The sequence below is a fragment of the Equus przewalskii genome, chromosome 8 (assembly GCF_037783145.1).
Source record: "Equus przewalskii isolate Varuska chromosome 8, EquPr2, whole genome shotgun sequence".
In the NCBI taxonomy this organism is placed as follows: domain Eukaryota; kingdom Metazoa; phylum Chordata; class Mammalia; order Perissodactyla; family Equidae; genus Equus; species Equus przewalskii.
Window position 1 is genome coordinate 52,187,713 of NC_091838.1, and position 21,171 is coordinate 52,208,883.

The 21,171-nt window shown below is 36.2% G+C and overlaps 1 long non-coding RNA gene across 1 annotated transcript in view; it reads right to left on the reverse strand.

The window, feature by feature from the left end:
• Positions 1 to 19,003, reverse strand: part of LOC139085095 (uncharacterized) — a 51,213-nt gene extending 32,210 nt beyond the window's left edge. Inside the window, exon 1 of the long non-coding RNA XR_011543134.1 lies at positions 18,751 to 19,003. This is a non-coding gene — a long non-coding RNA (uncharacterized lncRNA). The remainder of the gene's footprint in view (positions 1 to 18,750) is intronic.
• Between the last annotated feature and the right edge of the window lie 2,168 nt (positions 19,004 to 21,171).

Consider the following 21,171-nt stretch of genomic DNA (forward strand, 5'->3'; position numbering starts at 1 on the left):
ACATTTTGAAATTATAATATTTTAGATACATTAGGGTAAATAAAATGTAACCATAAAACTAATTTCATCTGTTTCTTTTTATGTTTTCAGTGTGTGTATTAGAAACAAAATTAGTTGTGTATCTCATATTATATTTATGTTAGATGGCACTGACATAGAATATTTTTCTTGTGCCCTTTTGTTTTCAATCCCCTATACTTTCAGTTTCAGTAATTGGTCTACTTTCCTTCAGTATAAATGCATTTTGCCTGTTTTAGAAATTAACATAAGGAATCTTATAGTATGCACAGTTTTGTGCCTGGTTTCTTTGTGACAATTTCTGTGATTGTCATTGGCAGAATCGGTAGTTCATTTTTTTTTTTAAATTTCTGTGGAGTATCCTATTGTATTCGTATACCATGATTATTTTGTACTTTTCCTGTTGATAGACATTCCAATTTGGGGCTATTATGGTTAAAGCTACTAGGAGCATTTATATGCAAGTGTTTCAGTAAACATATATTTCTCTTGGAAAGATATCTAGGATCAGAATCACTGGGTTATATGTTAAGTGTATGTCACATTTATAAAACGCTACCAAAGTATTATTCAGCGTGGTTGTGTACCATTTTACATCCTCACCAGTCATGGAGGAGAGTTTCGATTGTTCCACATCCTAGCAATTAATGTTGTCAATCTTTTAATTTTAGCTATTTTAATAGGTATATGCCCACTTTTTTACATGACCTTTTTCTATATGTCAATTTTTTTTAAAAAATGGATTTTTTTTCTTATTGCTGGTTTCTTTAAATATTCTGGATACAAATCCTTTGTTAGATATACATGGTGTCAATATTTTCTTTTAGTCTGTGGTTTGCTTTTTCATTTTTTTAGCAGTGCTTTAGAAAAGGAGAAATTTTTAACTTTGGTGAAGTATAATTTATCATTTTATTTTATAAACTGTGCTTTTTTGTTTCTTACTAAAACATCTTTGCCTACCCCAAGTCATGAAGATTTTCTCCTATTCCATCTTCTAGGAGGCTAATGGTTTTAGCTTTTGTGTTTAGAACTATGATTCATTTTGAGTTAACTTATTTGTGTATTATAAGAGTAAAGGTCAAGTTTTTTCTTTTCTTTTCTTTTTTGTTTTTTTCAAATGGATATTTGGTTATCTCTGTATCATAGCTTGTGAAGACTATCATTTCTCCACTTGATTTTCTTGACACTCTTTCAAAAATCAATTGATGATATATTTGTGGACCTATTTCTGGATTTTCTATTATATTCCATTGATCTATGTCTATCTTTACAACAATACTACATTGTCTTGATTACTATGGCTTTAAAATAAGTCTTGAAATAGGCAGTATAAGGCCTCCAACTTTGTTCTTTTTCATGATTGGTTTGACTATGCATTCTTTGAATTTCCACATGTATTTTAGAAGCAGCTTGCTGATTTCTCCAAATGTCTACTGAGAATTTGATTGGAATTGCATTTCTACAGACTAATTTCGGAAGAATTGATATCTTAATAATATTGAGTACTTCAATCCATGAATGTGATGTATCCCTGTATTTAGTAAAATATTCTTTTTTAGTTATAGTTTTTAGTATATGGACTTCGTAATGAAAGAATGCATACCAGAATGTCAATCTGCTAGAGACTGAGTGACCCAATCCAGTATACACCACTGGAATAAAAGGGAATTAGAAGAAGGATGGACTTCACCTGGAAATTGTGGATTATGGAAGTAATAAACATTCAGCTTCTTTCTCTGATCCTATCCATGACAATACTGGAAACAAGAATCCATGCCGTTTCCTGGCTTCCTTTCCCTTAATTCATCTCCACCTACCTTAAGGTTCCCCTCCAGATTTGTGATATCAGTTAACTAACAGATTTAGGTTTTGGTTGTTATCTTTAGTTTTTTTCATGTGTATTGTCATAGGTATTTTTGTTGACAAGTAGCTTTATCGGTCTGCTGACCAGAAGCTATTGTAAGCCTGAAGTCATCTTAAGCTATTTTGTCAGGCAATAAATTGAGAGCAATACCAATGACCTAGAAAAAAACTTCATTTTTAAAGATTCTCAGAAAATCAAAGAAGTTAGCCCTGCCACCCAGGGTTCATTTTGATGTTAGGAAAGCTCGGAATAAACAACTATTTTCTTATTTATAACCTAATCTTTTCAGGCTATATAAAACCCAGTCCTTGCTTTGTCCCCAAAGTTCCTGAGTATTTTTCTGAGACAGTCTCAAAGAGGATTATATATCTTAGCCATCTGCACTGGGAACCTTGCCTTGAGCTTCTATTCAGTAACAAAGATAGTTTAAGCAGATGAGAAGTGACCTCCAAAATGGTAAGGATTGAATGTGCAGATACAGCATTGGGTGGGCATTGGAAACTATAGCAGGACAGCTTCTTAGGGACCATAGAGGGGATATGTGCCTTTTATATGTTTATTGCACTGAAAATCACCCATGGTGCCTAAAACAGAATTCACTCACACAGAACATATCAGCCTCCATTCTAGGCCTCAACGGCTCTAGATCTTACTAAGAAATAGTATGTGTTGGAATGTCATGGTAGTGGTTACTAATTAAAAATTGGTAAGGTGGGCACTGCCATTCTGGTCTGCCATCCCACAGAAACTCTTTTTCTCCTTCTTCTACCGGTGATGGAGGTCATAAGTAAAGAAAGTTATATAACTACTTTTTCTGTATCCATATGAATATCTGAGCAGAGAATCTGTGTTTGTTTCCTTTAAAATCAATGAAAAAAGTCCACTGGAAGAGTATTGCCAAGAGGATGGCATTGGAAGTTGTGACACAATAGCTAAGAATTCAATTGGATGTTATTTTAAGACTTTTTTAAATTTATGGGAGTCTAAGAATTTGAAAGAAAAATGGATGCCATCAAGCTTAAAGGTCTTTAGAATTAGCTATAAAAGGCATTTCCATATCCTAACAACCAGAGAAATGCACAATCCAACAAAGTGATATGGGGAAGAGAATTGGATGGCTCCTGTGAGACCACTTCCATCTTTAAATTATGTCATATATTTGTGATTTTTATATATTTGATATGTGTAAATTATATATTTGTGATTTTATATGTTAGTATATTTTAGAGATTTTGGCATATTGGAACAATAAGTTAGTCATACTTATCATATTGATATACCTGTGATTTATACAGAGCTTTGAAGCATTTAGGAAAACTCAAGGTTCATCACATATGTTCAAATTATCAGATATATAAAAGTTATTTAAGTACTTGGAAATATTTGTTTATTAATTCAGACAATCTAAGTACTTAGAAAGAAAGTATAAATTTAATGAAATTGTAAATGAAACCAAATATTTTCCAAAGGCAATTAGGTGGTTGGTAAAATTTGCTAGAATTTTAAATAGAATTATGTGAAATGTAACTCAAACAAAAGCTTCTTAAAAGAGATGATAGGTTTTTGTATTTGCAACTTTAATGGAATAAGAACTTTTAAAACAAAGGAAAACTATGAATTGACTTTTCTGCATACAAAGACATCCTAGAAGTCACCCCAAAACTCTTATGCAATGTGTAAGCAGCAAAAGTAAACCAATTTTTAAAAAAGTTTTCTATTTTGCCTAGCACAATACCTATTTAATGTTTATACTAAATCTTAAGGCATGTTCAATCTTTTGAATTCCCTGTGCTTGGGCCATGCTTGGTCTTTACTTAGGAAATTTCAGGTTGTGGTGATAAGGGTCCTGCACAAAAAGGAGAGAAAAAGACACCAGTTGATTGGCATGACTGGTGGGAGAATGCCTCCAGCTGCCCTCAACGTATAGTACTGGTTCCCCACAAAGGCTACTGCACATTTCTCCCCTAAAACACATACATACTTAGCCTCAAATTTAGATTACAGAATATGATTTTGAAGTGCTGCCAAACTGTGGGACCCAAAGCAAGATAACTCAATAAATTGCTATTCCAAGAGATTCTTCCTGAAATTCTGCTACTCAAGCAGCCAAAGCTGTACTAATAACATGCTGCAGGCTTCATGGGTACTCATTCAACAGACATTCACTGGGTACTCCCTGTGTGACAAGTGCTGGATATGTAGAGATGAGGACATGGATGTCCCCCTCCCACCAACCTTTTTTTCTAGATAGAAAATAAACAATTAGGGAAGCAATGTATAGTACAGTCTGATAAGAGCATCGATAACGGTGAGGGAGCACATTGTTGGGATCCTTAATCCGGTCTGGAAGGACGTAGAAAAAATATCAACAGTTGTGAAAATTGAACAATAAGTAGGAGTTGTTTGTTTATTTTATTTTATAGAAAGGAAAATATGCAAATATGACTTTTCAATAAATTCTAAGGTTGCTTTGGATGCTGAAGAGCAAAAGGAAAACAAGCCAGAAATGAATTCCTCCTTTGGTGTCATGGTAACATAGAATTAAATATATTTGCAATATTAGACTGACAAAACTTAACTTTTAGATTTCAAGGGGGAGGTAAATAGGTTATGACTTTCCACACAGCATAACTGAGTAGGACAAATATTGGGGAGGATTGGGCATGGGTATGGAACCAGTGTCCCAGTTTTCAGAAACTTGGAAGCTCGCTGTTAGGTGATGATCCAAACTGGACAACTGGCACCATGTGAAACTTCTCCCTGATGATACAATATGCTCTAGCGGAAATGCTACAAAGCATCACAGTCATGTCAGAGCCTGATAAAACTGATCAGTTTTTTGGGCACAAAATTATGAGATATGAAAGCACACAAATCAAAGGGCTAAATTTAACGTCTCCCATGCTCGTTGGATCTAAAAACATAAAGAACAAATCAACAACATCCCAAAGACAGGAATACCGCTAAGAACTAAACCATGCTACTTGGAATTTTACATCCGGGTTTCAGTCGATTTTGTCTTTAACTTTTCTTTGATTATTTTTTAATTTAAATTTTGAATTTATTTATATATGTTGAATAATCAATATATAATTTTAAGCCCTTTGTAAAAAAGAGGTGTTTCTATGTCAATGCTGGGGCCAGCATTTCTTTCTGCTTATAGAAATGTGGGATGATTTATAGCATTCGTAAAAGTTGACATGTTCTATAATGTCCTAATCAATGCCTTATTAAAGAGGCATATTTTCCAAATTGTTTTGTAAAATCCTTATGACTCACTGAAGGTTTACTTACTCAGCCCAGTCCTTGGTATATATGACATGCTCACTTAAAGTTTGTTTAATGGCATGTAATTGTGTTGTGTTGAATTGCATTGCCTTGCATTTCAAGGTGCTGGACTAAGTTCAGTTGAATTTTGAATGAGTTGAGTTGACTTGGATTGCAGGGAATTGAGTTGAACTGATTTGAGATGCACTGAAATGAGTTGAACAGAATTGGCTAGACTGAGAAAGACAAGCCCTGCTCCATATGGGGAAAGACCTTATATTTTTGGTTCATCACTTCTTCCCCAGCATATAGCACATTTTTTAGTACAAAATACACACTCAGCAAATTTTTGAAGAATAAAAAAAGTAAAATGATAGAAAGGCTTTATTACTAATAGTACTTACACATTCAGTAATAATTTTTTATCATAGTACTGTGTACGCACTGTGCTTTGAACTAGCGACAGTGATGGAGAAGAGAGAACCTGTCCTCAAAGAGATTACAGTTTACTGCTGGGCACCAAACAGGCAAATAAGCAATTAAAATATAGTATAAAACAATATCATTGGCTTTGTAACTAGTGGAAAGCCACTCACGTCGTGTGCTATGAGATCAGTATATCCTGAAATTGTGCATTGCAGTGGCCTTGGTAAGTAACGGGAATAAATACTAAGTCCTACACCAGGACCACCAAGATGGTGTGTCCTATACAAGGTCAATGACCTGCAAGGGAGTAAATAGTAATCCTCTCTGTGTTCCACTAACCAAGCTGTCTGCCTTCTGTGATCTGTCTTCTTGAATTCTCAGAAAGGATTTTCCAACTCAGTTGTATCGTCTCATAGGTCAGGGGATCAAACCATGAAGAGTATTGATTGAGGTATTATTTTAAGTGAGGGAGCAACCTGATCATATTTTCTTTTTGAAATCAATGTGAAGAAGAATTAGGAGACTGGGAGACCATCTAAGAGTAGACTTCAATAATCTTTTTTAAAGGAATGATACCCAGTGTTTGAATCAGGACTTTTTTTGCTCCCATATGTCTGGTTGCTAATTTCTATTTTTATTTGTCGGATCTTCCTCCCACACTCCACCTTATAAATGTTAGAATTCCTGAAGGATCAAGCTGAAATCATCTTATATTCTCCCTCTACACTTACTTCTAAATAGTCTCCTTCATTGCCCATGTTTTAAATCCCATCTGGCGGTATTCACATCTCTGATCCTAACATCATCCCTCTGCTCCACTCCCATTTTTCCAACAACCAACTTATCTTCACTTGAATGTCTCCCAAGAAACTCAAGACTAAAATGTCCCAAATCGAATCTTGATTTATTTTCTCCTTGACATTTCTTCCTTCCTGTGTCTTTCCAATTTCACTAAATGCCATTACCATGTATCTAATTCCTCAAGCCTCAACCCTGTGAAGTCACTGTTGATCCTGCTCTTCTCTCAAACCTTGCTCCCTACTTGCAATCCCCATATACACAAGTGGTTTTCTAAGCAGGATCCAAGAACTCTTGTGCTGGGGAGCTGGTTAAAATGCAGATGTCAAGATCCTCTTCCGCAACACTGCCTTCCTCTAAACTACTGAATCAAATTTCTATTTGTGGGGGCCAAGTATCTACATTTCTAGTACATTTCCTGTTGATTCTTACACCAAAATGTACACTTTACACTGATAAAGATTATACCTCCAAAACATATCTTAAATCATTCTTCTCTTCATCTCCATAGCCATCCCCTATCATCTCTTTACTGGAAGAATAAAACAGCCTCTTAAATGATCTCCCTAACTTTATTCTCTAATCCAAGGGTAAAAAACTTTTTCTGTAAAGGACCAGATAGCCAATATTTTAGGCTTTCTGGGTTATGCTGTCTCTTTTGCAACTACTCACCTCTATCATCATACCATGAAAGCAGCCATAGACAACATGTAAACAAAATGATGTGGCTGTGTCAATAAAGTTTATTAACAAGAAGAAGCAGCCAGCCCATTTTCCACACAACTGCAAGAGTGATCTTTAAAAAGTAATAATTACTGGCTTCCTATTGTTTTGAAAGCAATACCCAAATTCCTTACCATAATCTTCAAAGCCTTGAATTATTTGACCCCAGCTTCCTCTGGTCTCACCTGCTTATGTCCTTCCCCCTGGCTGACATCACACTCTAACCTCATTGTCCGGCATTTGGCTCCTAGAATACACCATCATTGTTCCCTGATTAGGATTTTTGCACAAGCTATTCCCTTTCTGGAATACCCTTCTCCCTCCTTTTGCATGTAGTTGTAAGAGCATAAACAAAGGAATTGGATGATCTTATTCTAATAGTAGCTCTACCACTTATTTACATTTCTGTACCTCTGTTTCTTCATCTTAAAAATGAGAAGAATAATAGTTCCTATCTTATCAGGTTCTTATGAAGATTACACGTAAAACTCTTAAAAAAGAGTAAAATTTTGACAATATTAGATATTATTATGCTCACATCTGCAGGTACATCTGCATAAAGGAGGTATTTGAAAAATGGGTTATTATCGCAAAATCAAAAATGCTTTCATGGTCTATGCAGAAATCCATATTATTCTTCCATATCCTAAGAATATTTTGAGACACTAAAAAAAAGGCCTCTTAAGATGTGAACACTTGCCTATTTTAGAAAAATGACTAGATTTGCACAATTAATTATTATGCAAAGTGCTTGGGAAGCCTTCCCCTCCTACATATGCATTTTTCATCATTTGACCCTGTGATATTTTGATTTATAATACAAAATATATATTTGGTCCTGTTCCCCACTTCTAGCACAGAGCTCCTAAAACCCTTGGAATTTCCTAAGTGATGAGGGAGACAAAGACGTCTCGTTATGTTAATGTGGAGACTTTTGGATCCCAGCTACACATTGTCAGGAGAACCAACCTTATGATTAGAGGGTTGGAACCTTCAGTTCCACCCCCCCAACCTCCTGGCAGAGGAGAAGGGCTGGAAGTTGAATCAATTGTGAGTGGCCATGATTTAATCAGTCATGACTGTGTAATGAAGCCTCCACAAAAAAACAAAAGGACGGGGTTTGGAGAGCTTCTGGTTTGGTAAACACATGGACATTTGGGGAGAAAGGTGCTCCCAAAAAGGGCACAGAAGTTCTGTGCCTTTTCCTCATACCTTGCCCAATGCATCTCTTCCATCTGGTTGTTCCTGAGTTATATCCGTTGTTAGAAACCAGTGACCCAGTAAGTAAAACGTTTCTCTGAGATTTGTGAGCATCTCCAGAAATTAATCGAACCCAAGAAGGGGGTCTTGGGAACCTCTGATTTATAGCCAGTTGGTCAGAAATACAGGTAATAACCTGGATCCAGAACTGGCATCTGAAGGGGGCGCTGGAGGCTGTGCGTGTGTGTGCAGTATTGCAGGACTGAATCCTTAACTCGTGGAACCTGATGCTATGTCTGGGTAGATAGTGTCAGAAGTGAGTTGAATTCTGACATCCTCTGGCTTGTTGGATGTATAGGGGAAACCCTTTCCCTCCACACGTTGAAATTGGGTCAGGAACCCAAAAGAGACCCAAAGAGGATAGTGGCAAGTGTCTGACGCAGCTTTAAGGTGCAGCACAATAACTACCTCATAGAGGCCATAATTAATGCACAGTTCCCAAGCTTTACTAAGATACTGTTGTGTTTTTGTGATGCTCCCTGTTCATTGCTACTAAGAAAAAATAATGCTGGTTTAGTACAACCATCTCCAGAGAGTAGATTCTCATTCCTCCAACCCAGCATGGGGCCAACATAAAGTAAATGTTAAATTCTCTGACTACCAATTCAATTAACTAGCGGGGCCTGAAATTCTGTAATTAGCATTTGGCATAAAAGTTCTGAAGTGTATTTACTGGGGTCTAAACTGTCAGCCCTGTTAATTATTCAAAGACTAGTTCACAGTGACATTGGTCTTGCTGCCCTTCAGTGAGATACAGCATATTCCAGGTCAGACAACGGGTCACAGAGTGTGGTTTAGGAACAATGAAAGGCCATTAAGTTTCTCTGTGGACTGTTTTCTTTCAGTATTCCCTTTTATGAAATGCTTGTCTCTACAGGTCATAGAATAATCATTGACTTGGGGACAAAATCTCCACCATCCTGGGTAGGATGCTGCAACCACTATTCACAGCTCAATATGTCCCTTCTTAGTCCAGCACAACGCTGTTCTTATTCTTACAGCTTTGTGACCTGGAATTATAGTATTAAGACTTATTAAGACTTATTATGTCTTAGTATCTGGTAGGACAGCCCCTCTTTCTTTATGCTGCCTTCATGTCCCACATTTCATTAAGAAATAGGTCCAGTTTTATGGCTTCTTTTCATGTCTCATAATTCTTGATTGACTGCTAGGCACTGTGTGTAAAAGGACAGTAGAAAATGAAGTAAATAATATTTTCACCTAAAAAAGAGAGTGCTCCTTCTTCTGTCGGGCCACTCGGGTGGGGTCTGAGCCCACAGAGGCTGTGGCTGAGGAGTAGCCGCTAGTCCTTGCACCTGTGAGAGGTCTCTCAGCTCACCTGCCCTTCCTCCAATCTTTCTCCTGAGTTCCAATAAAGGCCTGTGGCAGAAGAGTGGAGGGGGCAGCCTCTCTTTGTGTTTGGGGATCCTATGGACTTCAAACCATCATGTCAGTTCACATTCAGGCTTTAAGATGTTAAAATTGCCACAGATTTATTTTTACCTGTGTCTGGAGCAGGTTTTTACTCCTCCTGCTGCACACCAAGGGTGATGGCAGCTGTGGATCTCATGTCTCCTAGGAAGGACTCGTCACTTTCTGGATTTTTGCTCATCAGGTTTCTTTGCATCCTCAGCTATCGGTTGGGTTTAAAAAAACCAACATGATTCTGCAGAGTGTACTCATTGTTAGAATGAGACTGTAGCATTATTGCAGTGGAAATCGTTTATTTGGTATTCGTAACTACGATGTGCCCATATTCTCCTTTTCTTATCTGGTTCTGGAATCACAATTTTACTAGGCTCAGTTTATTCTTTTTAAATTTTCTCTAACAACTTGTGAAACAATAGGAATTCCCTATTCCTTGAAAGTTTGTTAGAATGCATCTCTACAACTATCAAGACCCAGATATGGGGGATATAAGCTACCTGACTATCACTCTAATTTCTTTAATGCTTATAGAAGCTATTAAATTTCTCAGTTTTGTGTGTGTATCAATTTGGTATTTTTTTACATATTTTTACATTACACCTAGGGTTTTCACTTATTGGCATACTTTCGTTAAGCTTTTGTTCTGGAAGATTGGAACACAGAGAAAGACAAAGTCCTGGTCCCTGCTCTCCAGGAGATGATAGTCTAGAGAGGGAGACCATCATGTAACTACTTAGAAACTACAGGTAACTACAAAGAAAGGCTGAGTAGTAGGTTTCTCAGGGGTAGTACAAGGAATCACATCCCCGGTAAATTTATCCCAATCTAAGGTCTTTACTTAATAAATAATAAACTTAATCTTACCTAACCGGAGGAGACTGAACCTTCATTAAACACAATCGTAAGTGACTGATATGTGATCATGAGTAACAAATCCTCCTTTAGGCTGAAGGATCTCCTTTCTAGTGACTGGACAGCTGTTGCCCGCTCTGTGGGTCATACCCTGTCATAGTGCTGAAGTGAAAGAGGAAGACATTAGCTATTAGCTTGATGTAGCAATGTGACAACAAACAAAATAAGTTACCTTTTAAAAATATTTATCTAGAGTTATTTCCTCTTTTTAATATTTTCATATTGTTTAATTGCATCCTTTCTTCCCCACAACCTTATCTTTCCACAAGCTTTTCTTAATAATCCAAGTAACTAGTTTTTGTTTTTATTAACCTTCTCTATTTCTTTTAGTTCTTTATTTTTTTTGATTTCTGCACTTACTACTTCTTTCTTGTTTCTTTGGGTTTGTTCTGTGGGTCTTTCTCCCAGCTTCTTATGTTGAACACTTAGCACATTTTTTAATTTAACATTTTATCATGAAAAATTTAAAACATATAAAGGTACAGAGAATAGTAAAGGTGGTCAACCAACTTCAACTATTCTCAATTCATTGTCTCTTCTTTCTTCTGTACCCACATCTATCTTCCCTTTATTATTTTAAAAGAAATCATAGACATAGCATTACATTAAAAAATGTTTAGTGTCATTTCTAAAAGATAATGACTGTTTTTAAAAACTTAATCAAAATACCATTAGCACATTTTTAAAAAATGAAAATAATACCATAATATTATTGAATATCTGATTAGGGTTCAAATTTCCACGATTATCTCCTGTTAGACTGGATCCATACACTGTAATTGGTTGATGTGTCTCTCGAATCTCTTTTAGTCTATAGATTTTTTCATCTGTTTTCTTGCTTGCAATTTATTTGTTAAGAAATGAGTTTGTCTGTCCTGTAATGTTTGCCAGTCTAGATTTCATTATCCGCATCCCTGGGTTGTCATTTAAGGTGTTCTTTCATCATCTGTATTTCCTGCTTTTTGTGTTGAATCTAAAGATCTAATCAGATTTCAAGGTGATTTTCTGGCAAGCCTGTTTCACAGGTGGTGCTGTATACTTCCATGGGGAGGTGCATGATGTCTAACTGTCTTTCTTTTTGTGATGTTAGCAGCCACCGATGATCACTGCCTAGATTCACTAACTCTTTAGTGTTTTTAAGGTGATGATATTCTAACTTTACCATTTCTCCTTCATTTAGTAGCTCGAATACTCTTACAGAAGGAAACTTCCACTATCAGATATTTAGTTAGGTTGAGTACGATTCAATCTGCAAAGAGAGGAGACATGCTTGATTTTTTTTCTTTTTACTTAGAATTCTGTTTTCAGAAATAAGAAGTTGGTTCTCCACCATCCCCTAAAGATAACCACTGAATTTTTCGTGTCATTATGAACTCATATGATGTATTTAAATCTATATTGTAATTATTATCCTATTGATGTTCAAATTTTTCCAGCTATGTGTAGTGGTAACCTCTTGAGTTACCTTCTAAATCCTTTGGGCACGACTCCAGGAGTCTTTGATAATATTTTTATTTTATTTTTCTCTCTCTTTTTTTTTTTTTGCAAATAAGTTATCAAAATGATTAGGTCATGAGAAACTGTTTCAGATTTACCTTGTATATGTCCTCCCCAGATCTGGAATCAGCCTTTTCCTCCAGGAGCCCTGTTTCCCTTTAGCGGGAAATTTCAGTGGATATTTAGAAACTACACAAACTGGGTGCTTTGGTTATTTTTTCTAGGCATTGTTAACAAACAGTGTTATTTTTTAAAACATTTTTGTGAACTGATAAATTTATTTAGACTAGCCATTTACTGCTAAGTTCTGCTTTAGCCATGTACTACAAATTTTGACTAGTACTATTTTCATTATAATTTTATTGCAATTGTTTCTTAATTTCCTGTATAATTTCTTTTAATTCAAGTGTTTCTGGTAATATGTTATTTAGTTGCCAAACATGGGCTTTCAAACTCTTTGTTTTTAATTTTCCATTGTGTTGCCTATGTTCAAAGAACATAGTTGGTCTGATATTGACCCTTTGCAATATGTAGAGCCTTCTGTTATGGCCTAATGATAGTCCATATTTATAAACATTTTTATTTCATAATAGAAAAAGTATAATTCGTTGGTCCTGGAAATTTGAGGAAGTCTAGGGGTGAATTCCCAAGAGCGGCTTCTCAGGCTCCATCTGTTTCTGTATTCTTCAGCTCAATAGGGCTTTTATGTGGCCCAGATGTCACCAATAGACACAGGCATCAGTGACCAAAGCCACCATTGCCACCAATATCTGCAGGGAAAGGGGAGGCAACGATTCTGCCATGGCAATGTGAGAAGAAGCTTTCTTCCACCCAGCCTCTCCCTGCTGCCTCTGGCTGCCATTTGTCCTAGGATCCAGCTGCCCACCACAAACACAAACACACACCCACAAACACACATCACATACAACACACATCACAACATGCACACCCCACATACACCACACCAGACACTCATACACCACATACCACACATACACACACACGTCACACACCACATTCCAGTTCAAGATACATTTCCACCTGGCCTGAAGTTCATGGCTTATTGGTTCTCTCTGGCTTCCATAGATTCTCCAGGTTTGATTTTGACCCATTAGCTTACGATGGTTCACCATCGTGGCCCGAAGCAGAAGCTTTTTCATGTCCATTTTTAAGCCTAGTTATTGGGTTATCGACATTTTAAAATTGTCATAGGCAGCATCTAAGACATTATTAACCTCTTAACTTAGATGTTACGTGAAAGGGTCTTGGAAACCATGCCAGTCTTAAGTTTCTTGGCTTGGGGAGTAAGGGTACTCAGACTTCTGTAAAGTCATCGAGATCTTCAGAAAAATAGTATTTCCAGAAGTTTTTAAGAAGGAAAAAAGGAAGATAACAAAATTAGAGATAAATGTGTCTTTGTGCCCATGAAAGGGCATTTTATTTAATGGGGCGGGGAATGGGGGACAAAAGCAGAAGAGAGAGAGACAAATCTGAAACTTGTTCTAACATAAGAGTTAAGGAAACAAAGGTGATTTTCTCTTTAGCAGCTAACTATCGAGCACCAAGCATTATCATGAATTAATAGATAACTATTCTCTGATCTTTGAGGATCAGCAATTTCAGGAAAATGGAGGGATATATGTATAGAGAAGGGAATATTTTTAAATTCCCTTTTGAAAAAGGAGCAGATTCATTTTTATGAGTATTTATTTTTCTGATTATAAAAATGACAAACGTGCTTCGAAGAAAATACAGAATATTATATAAAGAAAAAGTGTAATTTCAACCACCATAGAAAATCATTATTATTCATTACCATAGCATTTTTCTCTAGTACTTTTCAACCTTAAAAATGTGTATCTATATATACTTAAATATATATGAATATATGTATATGTGTGTTTGTATTAGTGTATATGTCTATATAGATAGATACATGTGTGTAACCTCATAGAATTGGTAACACTTTCTTCATACAGTATTATGTTATACAGTATAGTGGTTAGAATGTATGAATTCAATTTCCAGCTACACTATTCATTACCTATGGGATCTTGAGCGAGTTACTTAACCTCTCCAATATTTTATTATAGTTTTATATTTTCCACCTGAAATTTATCACACTATGTATCACAAGTTAAATATCCAGGTAGGTTTTTATTACATATTTAACTAAATTTCCTAATATCATTTACTAACAATATATTCCTTTCTAATGACTCCGATTCTTCCTTTACCATACAGTAAGTTCCTATGTCTATAGTAAATTTTGTCTTAGACTGGTCTGTTTAGTTGAAATATCTATTGAATCGTTAGTAAGTACCCTTGTTTAAATCAGCCATAAAATATATTTTAATATCTAGTATGGCAAGTTCTCCCACTTTGTTATTTTCAAAATATTGTTAGGTTTTTTTATCCACTTATTATTTTAGAAGAAGAACATCAAGAACATTTTGTCTTAAAACTTCTCAGTTAAAATAATTTATGTCTTCACAGTATTAGTAGTAATTTCAGTAATGGTCCACATTTTGCCTATCAGTTTTAGGCTTGAGGATGTTCCAGGTACTTTCTGGGCAATATACTTCTTCCTTTCAAAAACTTGTTCAGATGGATAAAATTATAGCCATTTTTAAGTGAGGAAACTAAAGTTCAGAGAAATAAATAGCTTGTTCAAGGTCACAACACTACTAAGCAGCAGAACAGGAATTCATAGCCAGATTTTTTTACTTCAAAGATGTTATATTCTTCCTTGCACTGTTTCACACTGTCCTTTTCAACCAACAGGTAAAATAAATAACTGCTTTATAAACTTATTTTGTAAGGTTTTTTTTTTTTTGAGGAAGATTAGCCCTAAGCTAACATCTGCTCCCAATCCTCCTCTTTTTTCTGAGGAAGATTGGCCCTGAGCTAACATCTGTGCCCATCTTCCTCTACTTTATATGCGGGACGCCTGCCACAGCATGGCTTGCCAAGCAGTGCCATGTCCACACCCGGGATCCAAACCAGGGGCCAAAGCAGAATGTGCACACTTAACTGCTGCGCCACCAGGCCGGCGCCGTAAGGTGTGTTTTAAAAAGGAAAGAAAGTTGCACTGAAAAAAAAAAAGATGGCTGAAGGAAGAGTTGATTGTAAAGGAAAGATCCAGGAATGGGTCTGAGTTCAGTGCCATGACAAGCAAATGCTGGGTGTCTCAGTAACTGAAGAATAGAGATAATAAGTGCTATCATTTTGTCAGCCATGTCACGTGCTAACTCTTCATCTGATTATTTCATCTAATCCTTATTTCTCTCAATTTACACATGAAGAAACTGAGCCTCAGGGAGATCAAGTGATTTGCCAAAAAAGTCACAGCTACTAAGTTGTGGAAATGGAATCCACACCAATATCTGAATTTACCTTTACAGTTTCCAGGCAAAATGGAGGTTAAATTTAGAGGTGTTTTTGATCAATAAATGGAAAGAAACAGAGGAATGAGTCTGGAACGAAAGTGAGCAATGAGCTAAGAGCGCATTTATCCACAAGTAGGACATGATCTTTTCTCAGGTTCTCAAGAGGAACTTGCCTTTATTTGCCTTAGAGCACTTTCCCCCTACATTATCTAAACTCTAGAAACACTAGATCTGACCAACGTAAGCTGTATTTGTAATTTCCTAAATAAACACCAAAGTTAGACAGAAGTCAGGGTGGCAAGAAAGACACCACTCAAGCTGGTGACAAGGACACATTTTCTGTAGACCTAGGCATAATTGCTCGACAGCCCTTCCTCATTAGACTGCAGGTCGTTAACAGCCGCAATAGTAATAATTAATATTTGTTCACGTTGTATTTTCTCAATATAGGCAATCCTACTGAATCCTCATAACACCTCTGGGAGGTTGAATGAATTATGGACATTTTGAAGCTGTTACAAATGCAATGCAGAGAATTCAAAGTCTCAAAGGCGATGAATGACAGAGTTTGAATTTGAATCCAGTGAATGGGCTGTGGGACATGCTGGGGTCTCAGCGACATAGAAAAATAGGAAAGAGAAGGAAGCTGAGACTGGACAGTCATAAGTACAGCTACTACCTGTGAGCAGGTTGGCTCTTGGCAAGGTGAGACAATCATTAGGAGGGTTACTAATGTGGATATAACTTGATCATTTTTTCTTCAATAAGCATTTATTGAAGCTTCTGATGTCGTGCTATCCAGTGACTAGCATAGTGTCTGGAACATGGTAGACACAAAATAAATGTTTAATGAACAAATCTACTTGCATGTTTGCAATAATGCAGATTTATATCCTAGTAGAGTCTACATTGCTACATCTGGTCTTCATGTGAAGAGTGTCTGTCTTCAGCACGGCTGAGCCAGTAGTAGAACATGTGAAGGGTCTTCCTGTTAGGAAGATTTGGTACACATAAGAGTAAGTGTTAGGAAAGGAGTTGGTACAAATGCCAAGCTGGGAGTATACTACTATACATTGGCACTTAGGAAATGGAGAAAGAAAGAGTAGAAAATATAATCATCAATATAATGACTTTCCAAAGTTGAAGAGAAAAAAAGAGAAGTACCTGAAGAACAGAAACCCATTGAATATAGACAAGAATAAAGAAAAAGTAAGATTTGACAGCATGTTCATTTGCTATGGCTGCTGTAATAAAGTACCGACCTGAGTGGCGTAACGATAGAAATTTAGTCTCATGGTTCTGGAGGCTAGAAGTCCAAAATCAAGGCATCAGCAGGGCCATGCTCCCTCTGAAGCCTTTAGAGAAGAACATTTCCTTGACCCTTCTAGCTTCTGGTGGTTGCTGGCAATTCTTCATGTTCTTTGGCTTGTACACATATCACTCCAATCTCTGCCTCCATGGTCACCTAGTCTTTGATACTTTATTATGACAGCTCTAGGACACTAACGGACTTTGGTACTGAGGAGTGGGGTGCTGCTGTTACAAGTAATTTAAAATGTGGAAGTGGCTTTGAGGTTGGATAATGGGTAGAGTCTGGAAGAATTTTGAAGCACGTAGTAGAAAATGTTTAGATTACCTTGAAGACATGTATGAAATTGTCTAACGGAATGGGAGTGTCTATCCTATCCTCTCTTGTCCTGTGCCACCATTGTTTTAGGAAGCAGACAACTTATTTTCTAGTTTTACACGTCTACAGATGGAGAAGAAATTCTCCCTCAAGACTGCAGCATCAGCTCCTGCCTGAGTTTCCAGCCTGCTGGCCTGACCTACAGATTTCAGACTTGCAGTCCCCACAATCATGTGAGCTAATTCCTTTAAAAAATAGATGTATATATATATATATACAATATATGTATTACATATAATAAATTCATATATATATAATCAGTGTCCATATATATAGCCCCTTCTTTGTTCTGTTTCTATGGAGAATGCTGACTATTATAAATAGCAATAAAGAAAACTCTCTTTATGCTTCATACCTAAATTAGATTCATATTTAAGTTAGCTCATTGAGCAATGTTACAATTGATCATTTAGCAGGTTTGGTTTCTTCAAAGCTTTAGGAAGTACAGAGATGCATTAATTGCTAGCATAAAAAACGTTTTTGTAAGAGTCAAGGAAAAATAAAGATTCATTGTACTAATTAAAGCTTTAGCAATATATACTGTTATATGTGTTCTTGGTCTGATTAGAAGGCAACTAGTTGGGTATATATCTCCAAAAGATAGGATATGTGTGCCTAGTCAGCGCTTCAATATATTTTTAAATATAAATATTAATTCATGAGGTTAATGATGACTTTCCATTCACTATAAACAATACAGCAAGTTATTTCCTCTCTTCCTTTTAACTTCCTTTCCCTTTTCCCTGTTTCTTCTCTCCTTAAAAGACTAACAAATTATCTCTAAGTTTCTGGTAAATATATACTACAAATGAAGATTCCATGTGAGACCAGGACCTTATATTTATATATACAAATACCTTAAGCTTATTAATACCATATATAGTGAACACCTATTGTACTGGTATATTGTTCTCTTAAAGCTGATTTCAGGGCTCTATTGAAAAGTTTAAAATGTTTAAGGCTCAACCCAGCATTGACACATCACTAAAGGAAGAAACTTGATTTTTTAAACTATAGACTGAATACATTATATACATTCAAAAAGCCTTCCCTGAAATATATACAGCTTTATGTGGCAGTTTTCCAGGAGTGTCTTTATATGTTCTGTTCACCTACATTCTTTTATTCCTATTTTAAGCTCATGTCTGAAAACGATAATGGAATTTGGCTCATCAAAAAGTCAATGTGAAAGAAATTAAAAGTAGCTACGGTCACGAGTGCTGCGCAAAGTTTATGACTTGGGAGTTCACCTCACTTAAGTTGCATGAAACGAGACCCTGGAACTCTCATACCCAGTGGTCAGAGCTTAGTGTGTATTATCAGAAAAATCCAGCAGGAAAGTTACTAAAAGGAAGGACTTCTACCAGCATCCTTGATTGTCAGACTACTTTGCTGAAAATAATTATGACTAAATATATAAGACACAGAAAGAGAAGTCATGCATGCACGGAATTTATGGTGTCTGTTTTTAGAAAGCATACCCTTGTCCACGTGGTCGTCTTCTCTCGTTCTCGTTTAAATTCCAGGCTTGAACAGCACTGTGGATTGAACGGGAATTTCTCTGCTCTACTAAATTCCTGGGGTGTTCACTGAGGTTTCCCCACACTGGCTAGTGTCTCAAATGGCTCCAGAACTGTGTGAGCTCCAATAGTTGTTTTGCTTGCAGATCCCTAGAAGCTGTTTTTTGCCTGTAAATATTCTTTGTCTGGCTTCATAGAGACTTGCCCTATGAATACAAAGCTTATATTTTAAACGAAAACTCAAGGGGACACAAACAGGTTTTGGCAGCTGTTTCTCTGCAAGCTGTCTTATTTCTGATTATCCGACTTCACAAATTCCAGCTACTCTAATAGCCTCTTACTTTCGTATCTGTCTTCCGACCCAGCAAAACCACTGTGCTCTGTGTGTGGTCTGCCGCCTATGTGGCCATCTGTATGTGTCCCCAGAGAGAAGGGCTTCATGGTCTTGGGGCCCACCTTGTTTGAGTTCATTCTCTCAGGAATCATAGACCTGCACTGCCAGTTTTCCAACATCTAAAATAGTTATTTTATATATTTTCTTCAGTTATACAATCATTTTTGGCAAAAGACTGGGCCATTACAAGCTACTCCTTCATGGCCAGAAGTAGGATTCTCTAAGAACATGTTTTATGTTTGTTTCTTGGCTTGGGAGTAACTGGAACATCCAGATAGCATAAATTTAAATTCCAACCTGGAAATAATTTAATTTGTGTCCTACAGTCTCAACCCAAACAGGATATCTATCTTATCTTCTCCCTGTGTTGACTGGTATATTATTTCTAGACCACCCTTTCACTGAATGTAACCCTTTATCAAGGGAGCCTCTGTTCATTAGCTGATGACGGTTAAAACCTAAATTCCCAGATTTAGAGTCTGGATTTCCCTTCCATGATAGTCACAGTTTCATCATACCATTGCTTGGTCTGATTTTAAGTTTCTTTCTCATTTCTGATCCCTGATTGTATTTCCAGTTGAGCTATATATTTAAAGGATTGTTTATTACCAGTGCATTGGGCAGAAGGCAGGGGAATTGCTGATTAGAAGCATCAATTTTAGAATTCTATACAGGAAAATTTTGCAAAACTGATCAAGCTTTCAAAGGTGCATACCCTAGACCCCCAGGTTTCTTGCAGCATAATTTACAACAGCAAAAGTTTTGAAATGACTTAGAAGTCAATCATTAGGGAACTTGTTAGATGACCTCTTTTAAATAGCCATATAATACAGTTTAAAGAAAAAAAGAACAAAGATATTTTATGTTTAGATGTGAAACTGTCTCTAAAATGTACTTTTAAGTGAAAAAAGCACAATGAATTATAGCATGTATGTTATGCATTCTACTTATATAAAAATATAGTGTATACATACAGTTTTCTTTTAGATGCATGCCTATCTCTAGAAAGATGCACGATGAACTGGTGGTTTTTGTGATCTCTATGTAAGGGAGCTGGAAAGCTAGGCATCAGGGTTGGGGAGAATTTACTGTAAATGCTTTTGTGCATTTCATTGTTAAACCATGTAAATATATTACCTCTTGAAAAATCAAATTCTAAAAAGCAAAAAAAATTGTTTGTTATATTTTATCTACTGTATCTATGTGTTGTGGAGGAGTTTTTCAGTTATCGAGGCTACAATATATTCAGAACTAGAAGTCTGACTATAACCTTCATAACTCCAGATTTCCCTATTAGCAAGCTTCTGTATTCTTTCTTTTTCTCCAGCTTTATTGAGAAATAATTTAAATACAATATTGTGTAAGTTTAAGGTGTACAACTTGATTTGATACATGAATATATTGCAAAATGATTGCCACAAAAGGTTAGTTAACACCTCCACTGCCTCACACACTTATCATTTGTTTTTGTGTGGTGAGAACATTTAAGACCTACACTCCTAGCAACTTTCAAGTATATAATAAACCTTGTTAACTATAGTCATCCTGCTGTACATTGGATCCCCAAAACTTATTTATCTTACAACTGGAAATTTGTCCTCTTTGACCATCTCCCATTTCCCTCAAACCCTAGCCACTGGCAATGACCATTCCACTCTCTTTTATGAGTCTAGCTTTTTTAGATTTCACATATATCTGTGGAATATGTGAGATCATACATGTTTGTCTTTCTCTGTCTCACTCATTTCTATCAGTATAATGCCCTCCAGGTCCACCCATGTTGTCACAAATGACAGAATTTCCTCCCTTTTTATGACTGAATAATATTCCAATGTGTGTGTATATATGTATGTGGGTGTGTATGTATATGTATATATATGTATCTTATATATGTCACATTTTCTTTATCTCCATTCACCCATTGATAAACATTTGTTTCCATTTCTTGGCTATTGTGAATAAAGCTGCAATGAACGGGAGAGTGCAGA